A 26,613-nucleotide genomic window follows, 5' to 3' on the forward strand; every position below is an offset into this window, starting at 1 on the left:
GTCGCCCCCCGCCCAGCCCGTGAAAATAAGAACATTTCTATTAAAGGCTATAACGATCACTATTGAGTCTCTCGCTACAAATCGATGGCTTCTTTTCCATACAAATGCCCGCTTATGCCTTTATGTTCTCCATCTGTTTGTAGCTAACACCTGCCATTCAATAAATCGATTTGGCCATTTAATGTAACAGCTTCCCGGGACATTTTTTCATGCCAGATGCCACAGCAGCTCCAAACCTCTACCCCAGCCCAGCGCCCCGCCGGCACAGCCGCCCAGCCCGGGGCTTCGCCTCGGCAGAAACCCTCTGCCGGGGCACGGAGCAGAGCTGAAGAGTAAAGAAAACATTAAAAAGTGTGTTGGTTTTTTTTTAAATAATTACCTTTAACACTAACCGCACTGATCTCGCCGCCTTCTTTAGCGCTGCAGTTTCTGGGCGCCCGGGGAGTGATATCCCGGCTGACCCACAGCCCACTGGCAGGTGTATACGTGGCGCTGGCTTCCTGCGGGTCACAAGCATCAGGGCAGCTTGTGACATTTTTGGTTCCCTTTTATTTTACTCGCCGACAGATACTTTGCATGTTTTAAGGGATATCGCGTTTTAAGGACGCAAAGACACTCTGCCTGCCCGGTTTGTCACCCCACGGGCATGGGGCAAGGCTGGCTTGGGCCTCCCTCACAGGGCCCCTTGTGGGATGAGGGGCCCCATCCTTCTACTTGCTTCGGGGGAGGGGCAGCCCTCCTTGAGGGGCCACTGTGCTGGGCATCGGGGCCGAGCACCCCCGGTCTCTGAGCTGCAGCAATGCTGGGGTCCCCGGCAGCAAGAGCAAAGAGAGGTGGGTGCTTGCCCGTGTGCCGCTCTGCCCCAGGCCGGGGCAAACCTCGGGTTTCCCTCTGGCTACCCCACAACACGCTGCGCCAAGCTGAGCTGAGGGAGAAGGGTGGGTCTCTCTAGATGTCGCCCCGCAGGTCTCAGGGGAGGGAAAACAGCATTGCTGGGGATATGAGAAAGTGGAGTGAGTAATACAGCACAGGGAAGTTACGGGGCAGTTTCCTCGTGGAGGAAGGGAGCAGCGCCGGAGTGGCCGAGTTCCTCTGCAGGAGGTGATTTTGGTACCGCTGGGATTTTGTTTGACTGTGTTTGTTGTATAATTTATTGTGCTGGGAGTGCCTAGAGCCTTTGAAAGGTGCCTTTGAAAGGCACTTTATTGCTTTAAAACTGAATAAATACATAAAATGAAACATGTAATACAAAAAAATAGTTATAAGTATGTACCTATTTCAGCTATGTGGGTCTGTTTCTTTCTTAATTAATTCAGTGCAGGCCATGGATACCATTTGCAAATGCACCTGGCTGTAAAAGCCTAATTTCCTTTGAAAGTCAGCAAGAGAGTCATGTGGTCATTTGGCACTTTTACCTGAAATAGCTGGATAAAATTGGGATTTCTCATAAAAAGCACCCCTGGAAGCTATGGCTGGTACTGAGAGTAGGTACCTGGGAGATGACCAAATCTTTCTCTTTTTGTGAACCTGGGAGTTGTGGGTGAAATTGGTAGGGGAGAGTTGAAGAGGATGGAGATGTCTCACTTGGAGCAGAGGTTCCCATGTTTTTGTTCATATACAAGTCATGTGTGGGTCAGCGTTCATGGATGGGACACTGGCCTGAAGCAGCATAATAAAAACAAGTACAGGCTGGCTTCTTAAAGGGGAAAAATTCCCTTTTGCAGGCTCCATAGTAAATGTCCCATGGGCCAGGCTTTGGGAACTCCTGCCTCAGAAGGTCTGTGTCTTCAAACAGATGGCTGGGCAGCCCTTGGCTACTTAGAATATGTTTGGGGCTATATTATATAGCACTGACTAAAGAGATCTGTCACAGAAAAACAGTAAAAGGCAGTTTTTAAAGTAAAAGGCCCGGGGAGTGGCGTGGATCCACGCTCCGCCTGTGTGACCAGTTCTTCCTCTCCTGTCCCCCATACCAAGCCCACGGGATGTTTGGTAGGGGCCCAGCATTGTGGCGTTCGCTTCAGACAGTCGGAGGAAGAAGCCTCAGACCTCTGGCATGCAAGATTTGGCAGAGCAAATCCCGGAGTCAGACACGTATGGTCTCGGCGCAGCCTCCACGCAGGCTGTCCCAGCGGGGCAGGACCGAGAGGAGAGCGGAGGGAGGCGTTGGGAAGTGCTTCTGGAGCGGCCGGAGGTGCATGGCATCCAACCCTGCACCCAGCGGAGGTCAATGACATGCCGTCACCCCAGTGGTATCTACCTCCTCTGGGCTGGTCCTTTGTAGCAGGGGGTGTGCTGCCATCAGGCGTGGTGGCTGCACCGCATTCTTGCTGAGCTCTTCTGCTTTCCTTACTCTCCTGGTAGCCTGGCGTTGGGCAGAAGCTGTTGAATGCCCAAGACTGAATTTCTGGAGAGATGTGGAGGCTAGTGCCGGCAGGAGAAGGTCTGTGGGACTCGGTGGAGTTGCACCTGCTTGTGCACCAAGACAAGCTGCAGCAAGGCAGTTGTAACTTCTCAGAGCTGCACACTGGTAAAAGTTAAAGGTATTTAAAATACAGCTGGCCACCTGTAAGAAAATCCATTTTAAAATCCCTTCACTGGAGGTAAAACTTACTAATGACTGAAGAGAGAGAAAGACCATCCTGACTTTTTATCCGTAGCATTTATATTTATTTCTAGTAAAAAAGATTTTAACCAGGAGCAGCTGCTTCCACAGCCCATCAAAAGCAATCCTAGATCGTCCAGATGGAGTCACTCAAGACAGAGACATGAGTGAGGGCTGCCACCGGCTCCAGGATTTCTGGGTTTGTCCTATTTTAAGAAGATCTCACATCCTGCAAACACTGCTTATGGGAAATGATTGGATGCAGAAATCCTAGTGGGGGCCCATCAGGCAGCCTCATGTGGAGATGTGGCGATGTGGCATGCTGACATTTTGACATAACGTGGTGATGATTTTATGCTAGCATCAGCCCTCCAAGAGGAAAGTAAATATGTGACATATTGTTCAGGGAAACAAAACAAACCAGACAATGAGGTCCTGTGCCCAGTGACTGATGTAGCCTCTGCAGGCCCATGCAAAACCTCTTTTCCTTTGTGATCTGGGGATGCTGGGAAAATGAGTGCATCAGGGTATCCAATACCCATCCCTGGCCCATCCAGGCCTCCTCGCTTTTTGTCTTTGTGTGCGGCCATGCAGGGAGCAAACACAGAGCACCCGCTGCGTTTCTATTGTTTCTCCTGTCTAATGGCCCTACTTAGCCATGGAGGAGCGGGATGGATTTGCGCCTTGAGCACATTGTTCTTGGGGGTTCAAAAGAATACTTAAACTAGAGCAGTAGTTAGTATGACAATGGAATAGAAATGAACATTCACTCCAGTGGCTGTGGATGGCACAGCGGCTTAGATAATGGGACAAGGGAGAAGAAAATTAATGAATCTGTCTGTCTGTCTGTTGACCCATCAGCATAAATATCTTGTCAGTCATATGTGACAGCAGATCCAGTTGGCTGGTAAGAGCTATGCTTGCCCGGGCTCCCGGCTGTATTCTTTAGATCAAAAGTTTCATCAGGTAATTTAGCAGACTGAAGAAAGCTGGTACTTGACCACATAGTGAGCCCCAAATGGATGAGCAATAAACGCTTCATCTATGAGTGTTAAGTGATGCAGAACAATGGTACATTGAGGTCACAGCTACCGATTCCTTCCTCCCGCTCTGTGCCCATGGACAGGCATGGAGATGCTCCTTCACAGCCGACACTCCCACCTTTCTTGAGCTGAGCAACTGTGGTGACTCCCCATCAGGCTCTTTAATGCTCTTACGTAGGGCTGTGCTGCCACCCTTAGCCAGCAGGGAGGGATCAAGAAGTCTTCTGTCACTGGGTGCCCTTTGTCAGAGGTTGCTTAAGGGGGGCAACCACTAAAGTCTGCCCAGGTGACCAGATCACCTGCGGGAGGGCAGGCAGCAGCATCCATCCTGTCTTGGAGGGGACGTAGCTGTCATGATGGAGGGATTAAACAGTTGGGTAAGGCTGATGTGCCATTTTGTTCAAAAGCCCGGGGTGAAGCATGTGGCCATTTTGTGTGGTGGTTCTTGTACGTACACACACAAACCCAGGGTGGGAAACCCTTCTTCTCAGAGCTTAGGATGGGATTTGTCTCACCTTACTTTAGCTGCCTATATACCTATAGGTATATAGGCCACATTAATTATCTACATTTCCTCTTGAGTCAACACTGAGAGATGGGACCATACCGCTCATCATGGGAGCGGACTCTGTGCTAGACAGGATGATTCATCATCTGCAGAAACCCTTCTCTCTCCATTGACTCCAGAGGAACCTGTATGACTAGATCAGGTGAGACCCCTAACTTTTAGAAAGCTAAAGCGAGGTGAGTGTGCCTGAGTAGAGCAGGGACGATGTGATTTGCCCTGATGCACAGCAGCCTGTGGCAGAGCTGGGAGCGAAGGGTGGCATCTCTGAGCATCAGCCACTGGCCAGTGCTCGGGATATCTGGCTGAGATTAGGATCGGGGGTGTCCCAGTTCTGGCAAGAGCACCATCCTTACGACAAAGCTTGCAGAACTAGCTACAAGGTATAGAGAAATACAGCCTCAAAAAAGATTGCTTGCATTTTGACGCTCTTTCCATGGAAACCTTCCTTATGCTGCAGCAGGACACCTGAGTAAAAGGCATTGCTACAACCCAGCAAAGGTGCAAGCTGGGATATCTGGATTAAGCCAGGGATCTGTACCACAATCATGATGCTGAATGGATTAATTGGTAAAATCAGGTTGTGCACTGGGGATTGGATTTTGAGCACCCTTTCAGCTTTGGGGGAGGGAGAGTCTAATGCAAGATTCTGTTTTAGGCTCATTCCTAACAAATTCTGGAGCGTTGCAGCAAAGGTAGAGGAAGGAATGTTTCAAATGACATATACCCCAACTAACGAACTCTTTGTCGGTTACAAAGCATTTCCATCTTACTGTTTATACATTCAGAATGCTCCAAAATAGATATTGCAATGAATCAATAGCTTTTAAACTATGTCTGGGTTTTATGAATTCATTAGGGGATCTCATAGTTAACCCTTGAATAATCAGCTTAAAAGCAGAAGGCAGATTTACTGGCATATGGTTTTACATGAACATTTTGCTGGTCAAATGCCAAGATATATAACAATTTAGATCTCCAGTGTGTTTATTATCTAGGACTTAGCAGAGGCTTTAGCCTTCAGTCTTGAAATGTACACAGTGACAGCTCAAGTCTTTGCAGAATATCACCAAACTGGGATGCTTTGTCTCACGTACTGGGAAACGTTTTATTCTGTTCATGATGAATTGTCCGGTGAAGGCACTTTACACAGTATATTGTACAACTGCTTATTTTGGTGCCTGCTTGTTTTTCCGTTGAAGAGTTTTGGCCACATTTTCATGTTGTGTTTCATTTCATGCGTGCTGCAGCCCCCCTGTGGATGAGTGCTGCTTCTTGTCTCATTTTAGAAACAATTCACAGCTGATTAATTTCTGCTAACTCTTCAAATTGATGAAAATAGTGAGCATTCATTTGCAAGGACTAATTCCAGCTTTAAAGTATTCCTAGATGTAGCTTCTTTATTTGAGATTTTTGGCAAGGCCTTTATGAGCCTTTTTCCCAGTTGTTTCCCGTTCCTTCTCCCATCAGACATGGTAGCAGGAATTGGAATCGGAGGGTAGTCTATGTCCTGTCGCCTTGAATTTTAACCACCATGATATCTGCTTTTTCTCAGACCAAGTATAGAAGACAAGGCAGAAAAATCACCAGGGACAGCTTCCCCTACGTTAGCTCTCCAGCAGTGACTGCCACCAGTGGAGCTCTAGCAGGGAAGCAATGACAGAAGATGCTGGAGATAAAAGTCTGGCAAGGATATGACTGCTAGTGCAAATTCTGCTTGCTCCCTCCTGCCTGCTCTTCTTGCTGGGGGGGACACCCAGTTCACTGGTACACTTAGGGCGGGTGGTACAGAGGCCATATAATCTCACAAAATATCCTCTCTGATGGACTTGTTTCAAAGTATCTCTTCATCCTGTGAACGGTGGGGAAATGGTTAAAGATTGGAAATATATCCACCTGCTAATGTACTTCTGTGGTTCTCATGAGGCTCTATTTAATGAAGGTGGCATCACTATGTTCACCTGAGGCAAGGCAGCCCTGCCAGGAAGCTCCTCCTAAACCCAGATGCAGGGGTTCCTTGTGATGGAAAATACTGCACTGACCTGAGCTCTGTTGTTAGCCAGCACTGTAGTAGGATAAGAGTGGTGAGCTGGAGAGAGACAAGCTGTGTGACAGGAAAGCAGCTTATCCTTGGTCTGTTGCTCATACAGTTTTGCTTGGAGTTTGCAGTTGAGGTCAGAGATTGTGGGATGTGCTGGATGTTTAAGGGGAGAACAAGCACTGGATAGGTAAGGTGATGTTGCCTGTAAAGATTTCAGCATAAATAATGAAGGAAAGCTGAAAAAGGACATAAGAATAGAGGAAAAGGTGAAAAAGTATGGAGGTACTTTCTTTGTATGGTGCAGAGAAGGAGGTGGGACAGAGGACGGGGGGCTGGGTCTAAAGACATGCCTGGGAAGCCTGCTTTAGCACACAGACCTACGATATCCCAGACATGGGTGTATCTGCTCTTCTGAAGGCAACAGTTGGGGAAAAAACCCAACCAACAACTGCATGCCTCTGCTGTGCATTGGTCGGCATCAGTTCTCAGAACAGGTTCTTAGCTCTGACTCTTGTTTCTCTTCTTATTTACCAGATAGGCAAATCGGTGAAATCAAGCTTGGTCTTAAAATTGCTATTCACATTACTTTCATTCTTCTAACTGTGCAGTCATTCAGAGGCAGCCAGCAAGGGTGATTAGAAGATTCATAGAAATAGTACTCTGAGTGACTGCAGCCTGGATGAGGAAATACCAACAAAAGCTGCTGTACAAGTACAATACTTAAAGAACAGGACCTTTCTTAGCAAAACATAGCAGTGATCACAGTATGTTTGAGGTTTGTGGTGTATCAACACCAAAGTGGTTTCAGTTCACTCCTAAAATAACAGAGATTGGTAAGTTTTGTTGCTTAGAAATCTGCTGTATGAGTCTAAGCCTTGTATTGCTGTGGACTCCAAAGCACCTCTAACAACAGACTCAGTACTGCCATATTTTTTGTAGTGCTTTGTGTAGAGCTTAGCTAGCCTGGAAATGTGCTGCCCATAATCCTATCAGATACTGTTAAACCAATGAAAGCGGCCACCAAATTCTGTGTCAGTGGGTCACGCTTCAGACTAGGTTCCTGTGATACCCTAAACTCATTCTTCTTGAATTCAGTGCTGCTGGGAGATTTTGGACACACAGCTTTACAGGCTGATACTTTCTTTTACTAATGGATTCACTACAGCACAAGCAGCAGCAGTGCAAGCTATTCTGTGCTGCTCATCTAATGTTACTTCATGCCAATGTAATGGAGGGGTAGCCAGTAGCGTTAGAAAGTTTGTACTACACTCATCAGAAAAGATGCTTGCAGGCTTTGCATGTGGATCGGTATCCACTGGCAGTGAGGCAGAAACCATCCAATTCATTGTATGCAAGACAGGTAGTACCTATAGATGGCAGTGACTTTTGGTCACTAACACGTTGGGTGGTGGCCTGGAGAGAAGCCACAACCTGTTCCCTGCACCAGCAGGCCCTGCTGGTGATTTTGCCAGAGACTGATGAGTTGCTGATTTCCAGCAGTGGTTAGGCTTGGGGGTTGTACTCCAGAAAGCCTCAGGGGTGGATGAAATGTGGAGCTCTCAGTTGCTAACAGACAGAAGTGAATTTACATTGCTTTGACCTAAAGGTTAGTAAGTCACAGAAGTCATTGCTGTGTTAGAAGGCCTTGAAATTCGGAGTGCAGTTTGTATCCATACCTGGTAAAGTCATGTAGGGATGGTCAGAAGGTACCTAACTCTCTTCCTTTCCCGAGTTGTCTCTCTTCTGCCCTAATGCAGTGCCACAGTAATGGGAAGAGTTCCCTTGGCTGAGCTCAGGGGAGCGTTCCCCATCAGGATTTGCCCTGTTAGATCCTATTACTTCCCTCTCCTCCATCTAGGTGAAATCTTATTGTGTTTGGGGTGCTGGACTGCCATTGCCTGCTGTTGGGACATCTGCAGAGGTAAGGCGTTTGGGCAGTAGGGAACAGAGCAGCACCAAGCAGGGTGTAAGCCTAATTCAAACATTCAAATCAGGATCAATGTTTTGCATTGATCAGAGGGGTTTTTTTGAGGTTTGGAAGAAGTTTTCCACAGGGACCTAGCTCTCCAGTGGCTGTAAGTGCTGAAAGCTAGTCTGGTGAAGGAAACTATTTCTGTGGAGATGAGATAATGGCTGACCAGTTGTGCCAGCTCTTTATCAGGAAAGCAGCTCACAAATCAGAGAAAACTGAAGTATGAAAACTCTGGGAGCAATGACTACTTTGCTGTGGCCATTTCCCTGGAACTTGTGTGTGTGGACATGTGGGAGTGTGCGTGCCAGTGTTCAGATGAGATTTCTTGATTAGACCTATCGCTAACGTATGCTTTCTCTCTCCCCAAACCAGGGAGTTGCTTTAATAAGTTGTCAAAGGCTCATAGATATGTGATGATTTCTGTGGAGTTTGGTTGTAAGCTTGCTGGTAACACCTAATGCTGAGTAGCTGTCTGTTCTCGATGATCTCTCACTCCAAACTCAGAGACCCTCACCGCATCGATGCCATGTACGTATCCACACTGAAAACTCACTGCTCTTCCAGGACACTACTGGATACTGCATGGTTATAACAGTCCTTCCCTTGCTCTGTGCACAGGCAGGGCCTGAATCCCGGGTGACACTTGATGGCCCCGTGTTATGCAGAAGGTGGTCACTTCTGCCCACCAAATCTGTGAAGCTCTCGATAGACCAAGCTTTCTCATGCTTGCTGTCATTTTCACGCCTCCCTTTGTGGATGAGCAGGTGGAATGTCAGAAGATTTTAGGACAGGAATTGGGGATGAAACTCAACTGCCCGCAATTCAGATCTGCAATATTGTAATCTCTGGAGCTCTGCACAGGGCTCTGGTCCCTCCATCCATAGGAATGGGACAGGAAAGGGCCACAAAACCTTTGAGGACATGGAGTGGTGGCTCCATCCTCATCTACCAGCGGTTGGGTGAGGGACCTGTGAGAACACGCTATCAAATCCAAAGACAAGGCTTGAACAATGCAGTTACTGGCAATATATATGACCTTGGACTGATACGATGAGAAGAAGAGCCTGTTTGGTTAGCTGAGTGGCATATTTTCTAAGTAGACAGTAAATGAATGTTTAACCAGAATTATATCTTTATTGCTTCTGTCCATCTAGAAATCGAAAATGTAGGAAACCACTGGAATAAACAAGAGCCACCCATTTCTTTGGTGCATTGCCACCCACTCGACTTTTCACCCACATGCAGTCATAGGCTATTCATCTTTACAGCAAGCTTCCTTTCACTCCCCACCCACAAGCTGTCTCACTCAGCCCATTAACCTGATTTTTTTGAATCCCACTTGTGGCGTGATACAGCTTTTTTAATAATACCTGTAGCTGTAGAGACCTGGTATTACCTTGAGATTATGGACCTGTTCTGATCATCTCGTGAGCCCACGGCAGAGTTAAACTGGAGTGTGACTTAGAGGAACTGAAAGTGAGCTGTATGCACTCATTTATGGTACATGAGAAGTTTGCTGAAAAAAAGGTGGATCATCTGTGAGTCAGCACCTTTACCTGCTGTCCTGGTGCGTCACACACTGGTATCTGCCTGGCTGTGCAGGAAGGGTTCTGGGAATCCTTGTTCTCCTTACGGTTAAGAGAGCTGCCAGCAGGCAGGGTAGTACTGAAATATGTCCCTCACTTGGCTGTGGTCCTCGCCTGTGTGACTGTACGCGGCAGGGTTGCAGGAGCCGGGTGAGTGTCTCACTGCTCCCGTCTCTCTGCAGCACTGCCATCCTGCTAGCCCTGCCCTACGTGGGGGCTGCCGGGGTCTGGGTGCTCCGGTGCCTCGGGCTTTCCTGCTTCACCTGAGATCAGGAGTGTTAACCTGGAACCACTTTCCTGAAAATAACCTAGGGAAATAGCCCAGTGCATAAGCAGGATTGCACAACGTGTGTCCTGTAACGTGGTCCCGTGGCCAGAGGAAAGCCACAGTGTACAGCTTTCTCCGGCCTCTGGGAACAGGTACGTGTCCCCCAGCCAGAAAGGCTGAGTGCCACTGCCTGATGCACCCTCAGCCCGTGCCCAGGCCAACAGTGGAGCTTTTGGGGGAGATGAGCTCTTGCACATCAGCTATACAAAGAGGGTTATACTGACATTGCTTTGCTGGGAGCAGAGAAACAGTGATGTATGTACAGTTGATCAACGGATGTGTGGTAACCTTTTCTGCTTTTTAGCTCTACCTCCAAGGAGAAAATTCACGCTTTTCTTTTCGCAGTTGCAGAAACACAGCCAGCTCGGCCAGGGCCCATCAGAATATGGTTTTGTTGACTCAAGATTATTCATTTAGCAGATTTCCGTTGGAGCTGCTCACAAATGTGGGAATTGCTGGGTTAATCTTCATAAAAGATAGAAAAATTGGCAGCAGAAGGAATTTTTGAAAAAGCAAATTAAAGTAAAGGAAAGAAGCGGGTGTGAAGTAAATTATTTGCAGTGGAGTGTTTTCCTTTCTGAGCTAGCAGAGAATGTAAGGGTATTTCCTGGGTTGAAGAATGTCACATTTAGAGGTGTCCTTCCTTTGCTAATAGAGAGGTGAAAATCCCTAACAGTTAAACATTTCCAGCTCAAACATGCCCATTACTGGCAGAAGAGGCTCTGTGATTAGTATTTGCTGGCCCTTTGCTTTAGTTCCCACATACATTTAATTTGCTGCAAAGAACAAAGTTGAAGTACAAATGATCAAGGAAGTTCTTCCAAATCATGTTATTGTTTCGCATGTGCCTGAGTAATTCCTGCAAAGAAGGAAACATGAACTAATATAACGTATTTATCACATAGCTCAGAGAATGCTGTGGCCGTTGCCAGAGGAGATTTCTGTTCATAAATCTGCCTATTGGATTTTTCACATGCGAAAAGATTTTCTAGGTGGCAACTCGGTTCAGCGCCTTGCCCCATCAAAGTCACTTTGAGAGCAGGTGAGCCCTGGGGAGCAGAGCGTGCCACACTGCTCTTGAGGCATCCTGAGGATCTTCATGCTACAGCAGGAGCTTTGGGTCCAAAAGGATAGAGCTGAAGCAAAACTTCTGGAGGGAAAGGGTCAACAACATATGAAATTAAAACAGATCAGTGGATCTCTGTCAACTCCGAAGTCTGAGCAACTAGGTCAGGGCATAGCCTTTCTGCCAGACTCAAAGAGTCTGGCAGACCCCTAGGTATTTGCTATGTCTCTTCATCCCTTATAATGCAAGCAGAAACAATTTTTTTCTGTCATTATAACAACATTCAGCTCAGAACTGGCTTCAGGACCTGGAGGAAGAGATGCAAGGAGGTTCTTTGGGCGTCTCCCAGATGTAGCTGATATGCTTATTTGAAGAGGGCAGACTCATATCTGAAGAGGGGTTTTAAAGCTTTTGGCTTTCACTGCTGCAGCCAGCTGCTCTTTCTGGTGGGCTTGGACAAGTCTAGCCTCAGCTTAGTTTCAAGCCTAATTTGCAAAGAAAGGGCAAAATACTTACTGTCTTCCCTAATGAGAAGGTTCTGTATGTTCCTAGGTCCCTCATGTCTTGCAGCAGGTCTGGCTTTTTTAGTATCGGGAGTCTTTAGAGATGGCCTATCACAACTTGGAATGACACTGCTTGAGAAACGTCTCCTACATAAGGTGTCCAGTACTTTTGACTCCCTTCTGAGCGAAGAGCATCATGAGAGCAGTTTTTCCCTCAGACCTGGAAAATGTAACCTCTGGTGTGAGCCTGCCTTGCGTTGTGAATGTGACAGTGTGTGTCTGCATGCGTGCAGGGGAGCAACACCCTCAAAACTTCTGAAGTTGAAGTTTGCATTGAGCGTATGGAGGTCTCTTATTGAAAATCACCCTTCCAATTTAACGAGTTCAGCAGAGTGCTGCACAATCTGCAAAGCTTCTGTCTCGGTCTGGATGTCCCTCTGACTGAGGTGCTTTGGGAGCTGAACTTACGATTGTGCCCATTACAGAAAGATCATCAGCCGAGTGGTCAGGGCTGGAGCCGAACAGTGGCGGGTTTGAGCAATGTTGATATTTGGAGGTAGGACCAATTCAGATTCCAGGTTTCAAACACTGGGTGTGGAATGTGCAAGACAGTTTTTAATCAGCCTTCTGTCCATTGTATTTCTCTCATTAATCCTTCAGTGCAACTAACCTTTGCAGTAGGTGAACTTTTTCCTTTTTCCCTTGTCACACATCTAGGTCCCACTTCATACCCCTTCTAATTATTAGTGAAATACAGCATCTTTATGATGCCCTGGTAGTCCAGAGACTCCAGTCCAGGGCAGGAAATTCCCATCATTAAGGGTTTGCTGAGCTCTCTCTCTCCAGAAAATGACATTTACTAATTACATCATTTTGATGTATATGATACCCAAACCAAACGTTATAAATTAGCAAAAGCTCATTTGTTTCATGAAAAGTATTGTTCTTCTTTTATTCAATGACCTTTTTGTTCCTCTACATCCTGGACCAATCAAGTGCCGGTGCAGTCGCTGACTTCTGAGCACAGACAATAGCTTATTCCGTCTATTCTGTTCAGATGACTGTAGGAATAGGCAGTCACTTTGTCATGTGGAGACTGGAGGTTGTATAAAACCCTTTTTCCCACCATTTAGAGAGAGTCTGAATCCTGAAAGGAAAACCCTGTCATAATAATAATAATAATCCAGAAGATAGAGCCCATTGAAGTTTTCTCAGCTTTATGATTTGGGTGGGGTTGGAATGCAGCCCTCCCCGGCCGAGGCTCACTTGAATTTTGAGAGCTATAGCATGGATTGGTTTTCTCTATGTTTCTAGCAACAGGTTGCGTTTTTTTCAATGAGTTTTATATGCAGTTTCCACAGCGAAACTCCAGCGCTCGCAAATGTAGCAGGTCCAGGGGCTGACTGGTGGAAGCCCGTTGCTTTCTCCTCCAAACCTTCTGGAACAGGGAGTGCCCTTCTCCTGTGTGCTTGTCAAGCGGCCCAGCACGAAGGTCCTGGCTGGAATGGATGCCCTCTGAGCGGCTGTCATGCAAACATGCAGCCATCATCGGCCACCTCCACAACCCTGTGGCGCCTGTTGCCTGTCACCAAGGCATGGCAGAGGGCTCTGCTCCACATAAAGCATCCCGTCAGAAATTCCCCCGGGGAAGGCTCCGGGCCAGAGGACAGAAGGAGCAGGGTGATGGGGGAGCTGTCACCATAGCAAAGTCCTTAGGTGCCTTCTGCCAGCGGCCTCAGCGAATGCCACCGTGGGACTGGAGCGAGGGGAGTCAGGGTGGTGGGCAAATGCAGGTGGATGATGGCAGGAGCCGCCGCTGTGCCAGGAGGCTCTGCCTGGCAGTGCTTTGTACCATCCTTGCACCGAGGCACCTCGTCTGCGAGATCCCCGTGGCCAGCCAGAGTGGAGCAACGTCTGGTGGGAGCTCTTGGGCAAGGTCAGAGCTCGTGGCTACCCCATACCTGCAGCCTGTGCAGCCCCAGCCTGCAGCAGCCCCTCGCTGTGCCACAGGGTCCTGGGGAGCAGGCAGGGACAGAGTGAGGGGGTAGCAGAGGCAGGAGGAGGGCTGAGACCTCTGTAAATCCCAGGAACGGCAGCAGCTCTCCAATGCTACTGCTATCCACAGGGGAAGCGCCGAGACACGAACTGAGAGGCGTTACATGTGTTTGGTGGAGCTAGGAGAGGGCTGAGAGACCTCATTAGCATCATTCATATATTTCTGAGTGGTCATTTAATACCGTTCTTCTTCCTACCAGCCCTTTTGGAAGGCAGCGTGTACCATTCACAACATGTGTTTATCTTCCAGCTTTAAAGACAGACGTCAGAATATTTCCCTCCTTATTCATGCTCCATCTTTTCTCACAGCCCAATTATTCATGACATCACCACCTTTTCCTCCTCAGCCCCAGACACAGTGTTTCTGTGGCTACAATTTCCTGGACAAGAGTTTCTAGTTTGCATTGTTGGGGGGGGAAACAGGAGGGAAAAAAAAACGTTGTTTCGTGTGGAAACATTAAATGAGAAACACAGCCGTGGAAAACTCAGATGTGCGCGCACACACACACATGCACACAAGCAGAGCAACAACCACCACCACCAAGGTTATTATAATTAATTTAAAATCTGTTTAGAAAAGGGTTCCTTTTATGTTGGACGGGCTCTTTAAGCGGCTCAAGAAGTATGAAAAACAGGAAATCAAACTGCCTCATTAGGAATTGACTCTGCTCAGTAATTAGAGGCCAGAAAACAAAACAAGGAAAAGCAGGTGGCGAGTGAGCTCCAAGCAGGCAGCTATTGTATCATTTCAATGTTCTGTGGACTAACAACGTTAATTTTTCAGAAAAGTGTTACTTCCATGGAGAAATGATTATGAGAATCATCTGAAGTTTAATGGGAAAGCGCTGCTTGCTCAAACTCAATACGGAGGCTGCTAGCTTGCCTCAGCCTGGAGTTTAATTCATAATTAGGCGGTATTTTGCTGCGTTTAAAAAGACAACTCTGTTCTCCAGCATCGACTGCTCTCCCACGAAAATCATGTTAAAAGTAATTACCGAGCGATACCATATTTTGCTGATACAATCAGATGAGATAACCCTAGGCATTAATATCAATTATATTTTCTAACAATAACCTTTGCTGAGCAAATGCTGCCAAAGATTTCCAGCAAGTATCTGTTTATGTTTTAGTCATGCTAGAGTAAGGCTTTGCTTGCTGTACCCGCTTACTCCTTCGGTTTTGCAGGAATGTGCTTTTTGCAGAGAGCTCACTTCCAAATGCCACCCACAATTATTTGCCAAAACCGAATTTGAATTGTGTGAGCAATAGTCACGCCAGGGGTGGGTGTCCACTCTGCCTGCGGGTGATGGTCGCAGGGCTTTCTGACTCATTTCACTGCACGCTGGGAAGGCACACATTGCAAAAGGCAAACACTTGTGGGGAACAGGGATAGCTCTTTATTGATCCATAAAAGAAGTTTGTAAATAAATCAAATCTTTTTCCAGGAATTAAGCAGATGCATGAGAAAGATCTAAAAAACCCGACACAAACATCATCAAACTTTTTTGTGTGGGGAATAACGATGAAGGAAATGGCTTTCTTCGCATGGCTCTCCCGTGGGCAGAAAATAGAAGCTACTTCTGTCATACGCATATTTTTTCAGTGGGAATTTTAGTCCAGGTCTCTAAAAACAACAAATACTAACCAATGATAAAGCATGAGTATTTACCTACTGTTTACTGCTGACATCCTGTCAGGATATGGTGCAGCTGAGTGAGTGCGTTTCGGCTCAAGATGGGCCTGGTGGCTTTGCAGGATGAAGCCCTCGATTGGGAATGTTGAGTGAACGGAGACTCGTAGGCAGCAGAGCTGGGCAGTTTATCTCCTTGCCAGCCAGGGGCTTATGATAAAGCATGAGTATTTACCTACTGTTTACTGCTGACATCCTGTCAGGATATGGTGCAGCTGAGTGAGTGCGTTTCGGCTCAAGATGGGCCTGGTGGCTTTGCAGGATGAAGCCCTCGATTGGGAATGTTGAGTGAACGGAGACTCGTAGGCAGCAGAGCTGGGCAGTTTATCTCCTTGCCAGCCAGGGCCTTCATGGCCCTGTGGTGGCCTGTCCCTGCAGGCAGGGGAGGGAGGGCAACGCTCCCCACAGCGTCTGCAACAAAGGGTTAGGTATGGTGCCAGGCCGGTCTGGTGGAGGCAAGCAGAAAGCCAGCTGCAATCAAAGCAGGTTCGCTGGTGTAAACAAGGTGTCAGTCAGATTAAAAATCAGCCTTCCCGTGGCCGAGCCGAGCCACGGGGCCAGGGAAGAGCCGCAATCGGCACCAGGCTGGCTTACGCCGAGAGCGGCACCGCAGGAGGGACTGCGGCCGATACAGAGGCTTGTGGCCTCTGGCACGTTTCTTATCCTGTAACAAAACTCAGGTGGACAAAGAGGGAAGCATCTGCCGGGTGTTCAGGTTTACATGAGCAGCCGCCAGCCCGCTCCCCACAGGGACGGCGTGAGCATGGCCGTGCCCTGCCCGCACCCTGGGTGGGTGGGCTCAGAGCAGCTTTGTGCTCTGGGAGTGGTGCCCAAGGGCAGGATATGTGTCCCAGGTCTACAAAAGCCATCAAATAAAAAAAAGAAATTCTATCGATTGTTATTAATAATGACTCCTTAAATCGCTTATTCCTTCAGGCAAAGGCTTCTAGCACCTAGGAGGGGACACGGCTGAGCCTCCACAGTTAAGAAGGGAGTTCCCTGTCCTCTAGCAGAGACTGCACGGCCCTTTTCTGCACATGAGTTCTCAGCTTCAGGCTGCTCCCTGCCCTGGACAGGCTGCTTAGGGAGGGAGAAGTTAGGGAGGGGATGGAGCAGTTCACAGCCGGCCCAGAGCTGCCATGGGCTGCACGTCGCTGCCCATGCCCTGCCTTGGGAGGGAGCTCTGTGACAGGCAGCTTTTGAAATCAAACCCTGGGCTGCTTTTTTGTCCTGAAGACATTTTTCTTGTAAAAGGTGGTAGGGACAAATCTTCTGGTTTGCATGCGTGGAGGCCCCTGGAGTGTAGCATTAGCACTGTATACAGCACAGACATGCCGTATATTGCTTGATTTATCCATTAAAGAATTTCTTGCCCCTGGCCAGCAGCCTGGCGTGATGGATCAGTCTGTTGGTGGAAGACGGGCAAGTGCTGTGTCTGGTGGAGGAGGAAAGGTGTGGGACTGTCACCTTGCCAAAGGGTGCAGGTGAGCATTAGGAATGTTTCCAGACGCCCACATGCTGCACGCCCAGATGGGAAATGTGCCCCTTTCACCTGGTGGCTAGTGGCTGCCTTGGAGGCCGTCTCTGGGCTGCCAAAAAAAAAAACAAAGGGACCTTGTGCTGGCAAGGAAGATCAGATATGCCGAAAGCACCACAGATTGCCAACCTTCCCTTGGCGGAATGGCCCCAGAAAATGTGGATGTGGATTTGACTGTGCTTTTCTCTCGCATCACCCTCTTCGGGGGGTTTCCTTCAGTCAACAGGCTTGCATTTCTTTCCCATTGTGATACATGTGTTTGCTTGCAAGGCTAGAGGTTTTCTTACTGGCAAGTTGAACCCTATTCTTAGATCTATTGACATTTACTATAAGTGCTTGAGCTGGGCAAATAATCCGTGAATATATGTTGACATTTCTAAATTGATTTGCTTTGGCTAGTACTACACCTGTCTAGGGATTACTCTTTGCAAACATTCAATGGACTGACTTCGCCTGCCATAAATATTCACAGAAAGCGTGTTTCAGCGTCTCAGAGACCACATTCGAACCCAGTGTTAGGGTTGGACCTGCTTCTCTGTGTATTTATTAGGGAGCAGATATAATTTCATGACTTAATTGCCTGATTGCAACCAAACATGTTACTTAAAACTGGGGTAACTGTAACACAGGAGGCCTTCGAACTCTACGTTGCTATGCTTAATCTACATGGCCAAACATTAGAAACTGCATAAATCAGCATCACAGACGAACCTGTGGAAACCATAAATAACTTTAAACAACAAAAAAAAGCTCCTAATACATCAAATGTGAATAATCTGTTGGGATCCAGAAATTCTTAGCAGGCATGGCTAATGATTTCCTGTGGTTTCACAGTGCGGTGGCTGAGAGAGGGACATGGGGGGGGGAACACCACGCCGCCTCCCGTATTGTTTTAATCAGGCGTTTGTAGGTGGAATTTGTGAACTCATGAGAATGAAAGTTTCCCAGCCCTGGCGGGGATCCAGGCAGAGTTTGAGCAGACATTGTGCAAACTTCCCCGTGCATCTCCAGGGGCTGATTTACCACAGGATGAATGGGGTCCCCAAGCCTCCCCGCTAGCATGGCCCAGCATCACCCGCATCTCCCAGTCGCAGGGCAGGCGAGTGGCTGGGCTGCACATCATCGCGGCTCTGCCCCCTTCCATCCCTCCCTTCTGCGAGAGGAGGAGGCATCGCTCCCTCTTGCAAACCAGCTTCAATCCTGATTTGCATCAGGCTTGCTATTTCAGTACTGGGAACCCCAAAGTTGCCGGATTAGGTTCTTTAGTTGTTTTTACACATGTCCCTTTGGGGCTGGGCTGAGCTGTTAAAAATAAGGCACTAGAAAGACAAATGGTTTCCGGGGGGGAGGAGGGAGAAAGGAAGAGGCTTAGGACAGCTGTAAAATGCTGCAAGGTTAAATAAAATATTCGACTGCTTGTATAGTTCTTCCTTATGTTCCTGAAACCACTGACGACCTGAAGAAGCTGGAGGAATCATTCTGCTTGCTGCGTATGTTTTGGTTTTTTTTAAACTTGTTACACAAAACATTGTTTTTTCAATTTCAGGAAGTCTCTTGATGCCCTTTGGTTGATTTTGTTTTGCTTGTTATCTGGACAACTAATATTTTTTCCTGTTAGGGGGAAAAAAAGATTTTCCCAAGCAGATTAAAGATGTTTTTTAAGTGTATGAATGGTGACATGGTTCACTTTCATTGCTTTGTTTATTTTTAATAATGAAAAACACCTTAATTTATCGTAGCAAGACGTCCATCCTGGAGTAAACCTTGAATTGAGTTTTCGCTTGTTGTTTCTGATTTGTTTGTGGCTTCTTATCTAAGAGAAGGCTGCGAGTGTTTTCTCATGCTTTTGTGAAACCATGGCATGTGACAGAATTTTCTTCACAGCATATCGATGTCTGCCAGACAACAACAGCCACATTTGTGAGAGGGGCCGACTTTATTTGGTGGTTTTGAAGCAATTTGTTTATTCTAAATGGGTTGCAATTAGTTTTAAGAAGCTAGGTCCATCCAGCCCCGATATTAGGAGGATTGTTCGAGGTGATCTCAGTTCTTTTTTAAAAAGAGTAAGAAAGAAATGGGCTCTGTGAGTGAGGTGCAGGCCTGCAGAAGGGCAGCCGAGGTACAGCTGACCAGGCTCATTTTTGGGAATGAGGACCTTGTCCCCTTCTCCTTCGCAGCTGAGGTTACTATTCAGTTCTCTGCAAAGGCAGCAACACTCTCGGTGCCTTCAGGCTGGTGGTCTATTTTGCACCTACGTGAATATGAGCAAGGCAAGGGGAAATCAGGTTGCTGGGCTTTAAAGGAGAAAGGCCAGAATTATGAAGGGAATAGGAGGGGGGAAAACGTCATAATTGTATATTCGGGGTATAAACCCCTGAAGCTGTGCTGCGCACCACCGATGAGCGGGTGCCAGAGGAGCATGCTGGCATGGGGGGCAGACCCGTGGGGACGTCCCTCCCAGGCACAAACCTGCCACCTCTCCCAGTATCCAGGGCCACAGCCAGGCTGGCCACGAGGGCTGAGGGCAGCCCGGACCCTGCACGGCGCTCTGCTTGCCCCGGGTAAGTCCGGGTGCTGCTGGTGAGTGCAATGGCCGCTGCTCGGCAAACGGCCGCAGAGCTCCACGCTGCCAGGCGGGTGTAGGTGGGCAGGCGGCCGGCTCCAAGCACAACACGCGTCCCCGTTTGTCCGCTTACCCACCAGTCCAGAGGAAACCACTGGGGCTGTCCTGCCCACCGACAGCACGGAGGAAGTGCGGCCAAGATATTTTTCTTGGCGCCGGGACCTCCGGCGTTACAGGCTTTGCCGATGATGGCATTAGGATCGCACGCACGTGGGTCATTTTCAGCTGAATAACAGCATTATTCTTCCCAAATTGCACTGTTCCTGTCCCTGCTGGAGTCACCAGTTTTTACCTCCTTCACGCATTTTTAACAACCTGTGCAAATAATAATTCCAACTTGTACTAAGGATCAAAAGCACATGGAAGATGAGAAAATCGCATTTTCTGGAGAGAAGTGCATTTTCTCCCTCTCTGGTTTATGTGAGTTATTTGCCAAAGCTCCTATAGATATTTACATCGTACTCACTGCTGCAGTGATCTGCATTTTCTTAAGCCAGCCTACGTGCATGAGGCAGGTTAATTCATACTGCCCATTTCAAGTGTCCTGTAGGTAGAAGGCAAGTTTGGGCAGCAGCCGTAGATTAATTTCTTTGCAGAGCTTGCAAGAGAGGGGCTTCCAACATGAGAGCTCACCTAAAAGCAGAATTCAGCTTTTGCCTTTTCTGACTATCTAATAACAAAACTGGCCGTGCATCTTGAGCAGGTGCTTTCAAGGAAGAAAACCAAAACCTGTAAGCAGGATTATGGAACAATTTCAGCAGTAACTAAAAGGATCTGGGTCTGGTGGTGAGAACCTAGAGACCTCTTGGACAAACAGCTGGACCAGATCCAAAGGAGGGCTGTAATTGCTGCCTTATTAGGTTAGTCACCAAAATGTGCAAGTTGTTGCGCACAATCTCTTTTCCAAATGATGGTGGTATGGCTACTACTATTTTTATAAGCTCTTATTGCAGCAATAATGGAAAAGTCCTGGTCAAGACTGGAAACCCAGCGTATTAATTTCTGCACAAATGCGGGGAAAAATATTAACAGAAGGAAATTATGGAAAATGAAGAGGGGCAAATGTCAAAAATCATGCTGTGCCTGTCTGTGTGCAGATGTGTGTTGCCCTTGCACAAGGAGGACACACCGCTCCTGTCCAAAGGAGGATCCAGCTGGTGACCATGCCAGGCCCCGAGGGCACCACGGGGCTGTGATGGCCCTGACGAGCCTTACCTGGGGCCTCCCCATGCTCAGGGGCTCTATTTAAACTCAGCCCAGGGCCCTCAGCCTCTTAACCTCTCAGCCTCTTAACCTTCTTGTCTTAACCTCTCTGTCAAATGCATTCGGAAGCTCATTGCCCTGTTTTCTGCTGCTGACTCATCCAGCCTTTCATTTGTTTGACCCTGTGGCAAGCGTCGGAAAAAGCTGAGAAGGGAGCGATGGAGCCTGGGTGGATGGGGGAGAGGGACAGAGACAATGCAGAGGACGTGTCCCCAGCGGCAAACACCTCGCTGGGGTCTTGTCGCTAACGCAAGCGGTTAATTAACGGGTTTGCTCTACAGCACTACTCATCCTCAGAAAAATGGACCACTCGTTTAATAACAGGAGAATAAAGATTGAGGAAGGTATGGCCAGCACCCCAGGCACATAAAAATCGGAAAGGAAACCAAAAGGTTTTTGATGAGGTTTAAATGTGGGCCTTGTAACTGTGCTGGGAAATGATGAAACATCCTAGGCATCCATCATTACCCTGATTTCAAGACAATAGGTCTGAGGGCCCACTTGGTGCAGGGTTAGGTCAGCCTTTCCTGCCAACCTTGCAGCCGCAGTGAGCTGTGAGCCCGAGGAGCCCCTTGCCAGGGGCACAAGAGGAAGTGCCGGGGTGATGCGGGGAGTTGTGTGGATGACAGCTGAGTTGGTAATGCACAGCCAAGGGCTTTGAAGTGCAGGTCCTGTTCCTGGCTCCTTCTCTGCTAGGTGTCTGTAGCTGACTGGCTCAGAGGGATGGCTTTGCCCAGAGGACCGAGGCTGACGGACCACGCTGTTGGCCCAGCCTAGTGCAAACCCTGGAGACCCGGGGCAGAGACTTGCTACACTGCTCCCAGCACTGCTGTAGTTGCACTTGACCTGTCTCAGGTCCCTTGTTTGTTAAGCAAAGGTGATTACTCTTGCCCTTCTCACAGGACTGATGAGCTGTTGATGACTATAATCTCATTTGCTCGGTGCTGCAGTGTCACTCTGTGTGGACAGGGAGCTCTGGGGAGTTGCTCGCCTTGGCCAGTGTTCCCTCATCTCCTTGTTAAAAGAAAGGCCTACTTGTTGATTCCTCCAACTCCCTCAACACAGACATATGTGATAGTCCACAGTGAGTCTTGACTTTGCATGGTCACCTTCCCAAAGGGCCATGGAGGTGCCTAGCCCAGAGCAAGGCTCAGCTTTTTCAGTAGGATTTCACAACAAGTTATTTGTTCTTGCCATACTCTGCTGCTCGTGGTAAATGACTGACTTTGTGTAGGATGCTGTGACACTTCTAGCTTGACCTGGTGCTCAAAACATGTACCCTGCAGCCAGGTGGCTTGCTGGGTAGGTGATGACTAGGTCAATCTCTTTTCCTCCCTATACCTCCTTGTGATTCTTATTACCTGTGCATGGCGCTTTGAGTGCTCCGGATGGAAACCTGCACAAGGAGGTGAGCAGCTATCATTGTTCCCCTTCTGCTCTGGTGTAGGTAGCATCCAGCACAGTGATCCCCATGTGAGCATTTGGCCCTGCCCACAGCACCATGCCCAGCTCAGGGAGCACGAGGGACACGTCTGCGATCAGCACTGCGTTCACTCTGTATGAGGCAGGCAGAGCAGGAGAAGCTTTAGTCAAAATTTTCTCTTCCATGAAAACCACCCACAGGGCTTCACAGAGCTGTGTGTGCGAGTGTGTGAGTCTAGAGACACAGGACGCGTGCTCCCACTTTAGCCATTCAAAAGCAAGAGTGTAAATGGGCTCCCCGGGGAGCCCTGGCTGCCTTGCTGCTGGAAGAGACACAGCTGCAAAGCATCATTCAGGAGGAGAAACCAAACATAGGAGAAACAGAGGTTGTCTCAGATGCTTTTAAAAAGCTGGTACTATTGAACTCAGAGCTACTGTTTTCAGCCTAGTCTCCTATTTGATTTTGTGGCAAAATCACATGGCTGAAGTCATTGATCACAGCTGTGCAGCAATGTCATTTTTAAGGGTGTAGGGCTCTGACTTATGATCCTGTGAGATCAAGTAGAAAGAAAATCTTGACCTTGAAGTGGGGAAAAGCCTCAAAACTCTTTGACCAGCTAACTGCAAAAATAGCCAAGAGAGCTAGGAAAAAACCTACCCAAATATATTCCAGTATGTATAAATAGGCTCTCTTTTCTCCAATGTTCTTCACTGCAAAAGGAAATGTCATGTTGAGTCAACTTGTGACCCAGATGAAATGACATGCATTTGTTTATTTTACTTATGCTCCTGTTTACAATATGTTGCACTTGGTGGACATATTTTTGTGCATGCTGTTGCATTCCAGTATCAAAATTATCAAAATGCATTTTTGTATTTGCTGCCCAAACTCTGGCTGAGGAATTATGTTTCTGGGTATCAGTCACATAAATGAAAAAACTCTCTCTCTGTGTGTGCACACTTGCTAACTAAGACACACTTGCTCTGCAAATTAAACCTAATTATGCGTACAGAATAGTGATGAAAGCCTTGCTGCTTTTTATCAGCTACATGACTTTAAGAAGGAGGAGGAGATGGGTTTGCTACCCGGGCCAGTTCCAGGAAAGCGTTTTGGTGGACGCTACCCTGACATTTTAACCCTTTGTTTTAAGGTCTATTATTTATAAGGCAACTGTAAGATACCAGTCCAAGGAATATTTGGGATGATCCTTTTCACCCTCTGAATGTGCTTTTGTTGCTCTGGACATGTCTTGCGGGTAGTGAGTGTGAACGCTTTGGTTGATGGTAGATTTTGTGGGCCATGGAGGGTGCTTGCTGCATTGCAGCTGGCTGCTCCTGCAGCAGGCTTGCTACGCGGCATTGTTTCGGACTCCTGTTTGGGTGACGTATGCTTCACAGATGGGGATGCCTTCTAACTGCTTGGGAATCATCGCTAGCTGTTTGTAATGCATTACTTTATTTGATAAGAAGCTATTTTCTCACTAGCCACCTGGATGCTTCCCATACAAACTGCACATGCGAGGGTCTATTCATGTTGGCCTACACAATGGATTTCCTTTCCATGAGCATTCTTGGAAATAAAGCTTTGCTCCCCAAATGTCTGTGAATAACAAAGTTTATGGATTCCACCTAAACAAAGCAATGGTTTTAGTAGCAAGAACATTTGTTGATATTGTTGTGCTGCATTTTCCCAGCTCCAGGTTATTTCAGCAGCCCACCAGCGGCTCCAGCTTTTGTTTGAGTGTTAGCCCATATGTACAGAAGGATGGGATTGAGAGAAGGTTGCAGGACGGAGACCAGAGCCCTGGATTGTTTTATTGCAGGAATCGGATTAATTCATATGAGCTCATTCTCTGCTCTTCATTGCATTGTGTTTGGCAGTTCCTGCAGCATGATTGCATCTAGGTTAAGTGGCATTGTTCTGGAGTCCGGCAGGGAACAATCCTCTATTGACTAAGCGTGGGGGAAGGACAAGATGATCTCATAAGTTTTCACCATTTTTGGTACCTGTGCTTCACTTGTATGTCCATTCTTTTAGCTTTCTTCTCTGCACGAAAGTGATAATTCTCCGTGTACAACAGATGGGATTTCTCCATGGAGCAGCGCAGTTTGGAGCCTGTGTGATGATCAGCCAGGCTAGTGCATTAGGCAGAATGACTTGCCTTCCATTAACACTGGCCGGGAGAGACGCTCATCCTGTCAGGCACCAGATTACGGGCCTGCTTTAAACAAATGAAGGACCAGGCTTGCCCAGCCATCAGTGCTTGTACTTGTCAGCATTAGCTCTCCTGCTTCCCACCACCGCCACTGAGTGCTGCTCTGCCAAGGGGAGGTTATAGGAAAAGCCGCAGTGCACCAGTGCAGAAAAGCCTTTGACTGTCCCAAGTATCATGCAGAACTTGGAGGATTGCATCGTTCCGGCTCACTGAGGTCCGTGTGAGTGTCTGCTGAGCAGGGCTTGTGATGTACGAGCTGCCCTAGGAGTTGGAGCACTATCATTATGGACTTGGACTTCCCTGGAGAAAAAAGGACTGCCCAGACCAGCAAAGGTGCTTGGACAGCTAATGTCAAAGAAAGTAAATTTCTGACACTATGAAACTCTGGGTCTTGCTTTCTTTGCTATCGACACCCAAGCACTCTCCTTTAAAAGCCTTCATTGGTTAACAGTAAAATGCAGCTTTCACTGAACATGTTGACCGTGCGTCATAGATCTGAGTACAGATCAGGGGCAAAGACTTGGTTAAAGGCCAGGAAAAATCTGCCTCGAACAGGAAAAGTAGGGAAGCTTATTTTTGATTTGGAGCTGAAAGGAACTGAAAGATCTCAATTTTTTCTCTCCTCTTTGGAAATGCTTCTTAACCTCAATGGTGAGACTGCTGTAGGAGCAAGAATGTAGGATGGACGAGAGAGACCTTCATAGATATCACTCTTCCAAAAGCAGTGTTGGGTTTTCCCCAAAGATCTGGAGGAGCTTCCCCACATGACTTGTTGCTGGTGCTGTGTCTTCTTGGTTGCCCTTTTTGCATTGAATGGGAGCATCTGTAGCTCTTGTAGGGTGGATGTTACAGAGGAGCTGACAGGCAATGGTCTTGGGACAAGCAGGGTATGTGCAGGTCTGGCAAAGGATGTGGAGTCACTGCATGAGTGCCTGAGCTGTTTAAATGTACTGAAAGACTGCTCAAGCTGCAGGAGGGGAGAGCTACCCCCAGGTTTGTCAGTGGTGTGAGAGGCTCTGGTCATCTGCCTGTTATGGTGATCTGGGAGACTGCGATCTGCACCCACCACCCTGGTGGGACCTGCAACACTCGGGCCTCTGCAGCTTTGAAGCACATAAACTTATCACTGAATCTTTTGGTCACAAAAGAGATGAAATAAGCAGGAGTGTTTCTATTTGACTTAGTTGGAGGCAGCTGTTGAAGGTGGATAGGCTCCTTCAGTCCTTCTGAAATTGTTTTATAGGAAGAACTTTCTTTGCCACCAGGACCTCCTTCCTCCATCTCAATTTCTGTCTGTTAGCATCTCTTTCTGTGCAGATCACAGTTCAGAAGCAACCAGAGTGGCTTCATCCCTGTCACACAGATTTTATTTTATCATCACGTTTTATGCAGTACTTCCTACACACCTGTGACACTCAGCGTCTAGGTGACATGTGGTGTATGCCAGGCACTGGGAGGGGCCTGGGAGGGGTCCCTCTCCTGCCCGCTGCTGGACAGGAGGTTGCACAGGGCTCCCTGCAGCCGTGTTTTGTGAATCTGCACTTCTGTGGCCTGTGTGCAGGTCAAATAAACGTGCTTGTGGGTCAGAAGCAGCAAAGGTCCCCCTGGGAGCTGGCTGGATGATGCAAAGCAGGGTGAACCTGGAAGGATGGTGAGTCATGCTTGCCATTACTGGTTTGGGCTGTTCTAAGAGGAGTTGGGTGTCAAAACTCAGTCCCATGGCAATTTTAGAAAGATTTTTACTTTCTGCTGCGGCAGTAGCAAGCTCCAAGGATGTACCATTTTGCCTGTTATAGGAAACTACAGATGCAACTTCTCATTCATTCAGGGAGGCTTATCTAGCTTGTGCTTAGCTAAAGGCATCAAAAGACTTCTGAAAGGAGACCAGTGTAATTTCCATGCTCCACTGAGGGAAACTGAGGCACCAAGCGATGAAGTGATGGATTCAAGGCCACCTGAAGACCGGTTGCAACTTGAGCAACCGTACGTGCACGTACTCTTCCCAGCACGGCCCCCCATAGCCTCGTGTAGCAAACCCCAGCACTCCTCCCCTGCTCGGAGAGGGGGGCAGGGAGCTGAGCTTGCCAGAAGCATTCCT

Source organism: Pygoscelis adeliae, unplaced genomic scaffold (assembly GCF_000699105.1).
Source record: "Pygoscelis adeliae isolate BGI_AS28 unplaced genomic scaffold, ASM69910v1 Scaffold22, whole genome shotgun sequence".
In the NCBI taxonomy this organism is placed as follows: Eukaryota; Metazoa; Chordata; class Aves; order Sphenisciformes; family Spheniscidae; genus Pygoscelis; species Pygoscelis adeliae.